At 35.6% G+C, this 2,500-nt stretch overlaps 2 non-coding genes across 2 annotated transcripts in view; both read right to left on the bottom strand.

Moving 5' to 3' along the window:
• LOC131998470 (large subunit ribosomal RNA) overlaps positions 1-1,674 on the bottom strand; it is a 3,938-nt gene extending 2,264 nt beyond the window's left edge. Inside the window, exon 1 of the ribosomal RNA XR_009398732.1 lies at positions 1-1,674. This exon is cut by the window's left edge and continues 2,264 nt beyond it. This is a non-coding gene — a ribosomal RNA (large subunit ribosomal RNA).
• Positions 1,675-2,002: 328 nt separating this feature from the next.
• On the bottom strand, positions 2,003-2,181 carry LOC131998481 (5.8S ribosomal RNA). The gene has a single exon (XR_009398735.1). It is a non-coding gene; the product is annotated as a 5.8S ribosomal RNA (ribosomal RNA).
• Between the last annotated feature and the right edge of the window lie 319 nt (positions 2,182-2,500).

The raw sequence follows: 2,500 nt of genomic DNA, 5'->3' as shown, positions 1-2,500 counted from the left end.
CAAGATCTGTGCCAATGGCGGCTCCATGCAGGCTTACGCCAAACACTTCCATGCACACCATTGTACCCTCCTACTCACTAAAGTTTCAAAGTTTATAATCCAACCGAAATTGAACATAAACCATTTACTTTAGCGGTAATGTATAGGTATACAACTTAAGCGCCATCCATTTTAAGGGCTAGTTGCTTCGGCAGGTGAGTTGTTACACACTCCTTAGCGGATTACGACTTCCATGTCCACCGTCCTGCTGTTTTAAGCAACCAACGCCTTTCATGGTTTCTGCATGAGTTGTTAATTTGGGCACCGTAACATTACGTTTGGTTCATCCCACAGCGCCAGTTCTGCTTACCAAAAGTGGCCCACTGGGCACATTATATCACAACCACAACCTTCATACCAAGAAAGGTGAGGTTCTTACCCATTTAAAGTTTGAGAATAGGTTAAGGTCGTTTCGACCCTAAGGCCTCTAATCATTCGCTTTACCAGATAAGATTATTTTACATAATTTTTAAATGCACCAGCTATCCTGAGGGAAACTTCGGAGGGAACCAGCTACTAGATGGTTCGATTGGTCTTTCGCCCCTATACTCAATTCTGACAATCGATTTGCACGTCAGAACTGTTTCGGTCTTCCATCAGGGTTTCCCCTGACTTCAACCTGATCAAGTATAGTTCACCATCTTTCGGGTCACAGCATATATGCTCAAGGTACGCTCTGGTTAGAGGCATAAATAATATAAATATTATTATGCATAACTGATAGAACGCCCCGGGATTGAATTAATAGACTATTTCTAGACTAAAAACTAATCCCATAATAGTTATGTTAATTACGCTATTAGGTTTTTTAATTCCCAATAACTTGCAAATATGTTAGACTCCTTGGTCCGTGTTTCAAGACGGGTCCCGAAGGTATCCTGAATCTTTCGCATTGTTAATCATATAAACGCATATAATAAACACAATAATCATGATTACCATGCCATTATAGAATATAAAATATTCAAGCGCTATATATAATAAATCTATCAACACTTTATCAAATCACCAGCACTTATTCTATGTTAAAATGCAAGCATAATAATTTGAATAAACTTAAGCCAATGATCTTATGATAAATCATAATATTAATAGATTACAATGTCCTTTTATGGAAAAAATGCACACCATTCCCACAGTATTATTCATACCGCAGTCATAATGTTGAATTTTCCATATGGATATTCAGGTTCATCGGGCTTAACCTCTAAGCAGTTTCACGTACTATTTAACTCTCTATTCAGAGTTCTTTTCAACTTTCCCTCACGGTACTTGTTTACTATCGGTCTCATGGTTATATTTAGTTTTAGATGGAGTTTACCACCCACTTAGTGCTGCACTATCAAGCAACACGACTCTTTGGAAATGTTCTCTAGTAATCATTAACGTTATACGGGCCTGGCACCCTCTATGGGTAAATGGCCTCATTTAAGAAGGACTTAAATCGTTAATTTTTCATACTAGAAATTGAACATTCCATACACTGCATCTCACATTTGCCATAAAGACAAAGTGACTTAGTGCTGAACTGATTTCTTTTCGCTCGCCGCTACTAAGAAAATCCTTGTTAGTTTCTTTTCCTCCCCTCATTAATATGCTTAAATTCAGGGGGTAATCCCATATGAGTTGAGGTTGTTTAAACTTTATTTTTTTTTCTTTTGTACTCTCAATAGAAATTCCATCATTTTTATGAAAAAATCTTTTCTCTCTTCAATATGTATATTTATATGTGTATATGTTTTTCAATCAAAGACAATTCTAGTTCATAAAAAATTTTTATGCTAGACCTTCCTCAATCAATTGAAAAACAAAGTATTCAACAAGAAATACTCGAATTTTTTCAATGAGGCTTCTATCTTGACTATTCATATTATGGACTTTAACATCCAGTAATATAACATGTGCTTAAAAACACAATCTCTTATCGAGATTGATTTTAAGCAACTTATTTAGCATAGTCTTACAACCCTCAACCATATGTAGTCCAAGCAGCACCTTAAAATTAATTAAAGTACCTTGCAGCATGGACTGCGATATGCGTTCAAAATGTCGATGTTCATGTGTCCTGCAGTTCACACGATGACGCACAGTTTGCTGCGTTCTTCATCGACCCATGAGCCGAGTGATCCACCGCTTAGAGTGATATTTTATTTTTTTCTTTATTCGATACGCTCAAAATTCATTTTATTGAAAGAAATCAAAAATACACCAAAATCAATTGGCATATATCAATTTCTTCAATAACTTTCATTTTTTTTTCCCATACAATTTATGTTGCGAATGTCTTAGTTGTTCTCCCCAAAAGGAGGCAACATTAACTTATATCACAATTAATATAAGTACAACTATAATTGTAAGTAATTTCAAGTGTATGGATTATTGCTAAACCAGTACACTCTACCAATCTAGGTTGATTGGTGGCCAATGTATGATTAACATATAATGAAAACCAGTACATTAT

This window comes from Stomoxys calcitrans, unplaced genomic scaffold, assembly GCF_963082655.1.
Source record: "Stomoxys calcitrans unplaced genomic scaffold, idStoCalc2.1 SCAFFOLD_72, whole genome shotgun sequence".
NCBI lineage: Eukaryota > Metazoa > Arthropoda > Insecta > Diptera > Muscidae > Stomoxys > Stomoxys calcitrans.
This window is presented reverse-complemented; position numbering and strand designations above follow the sequence as displayed.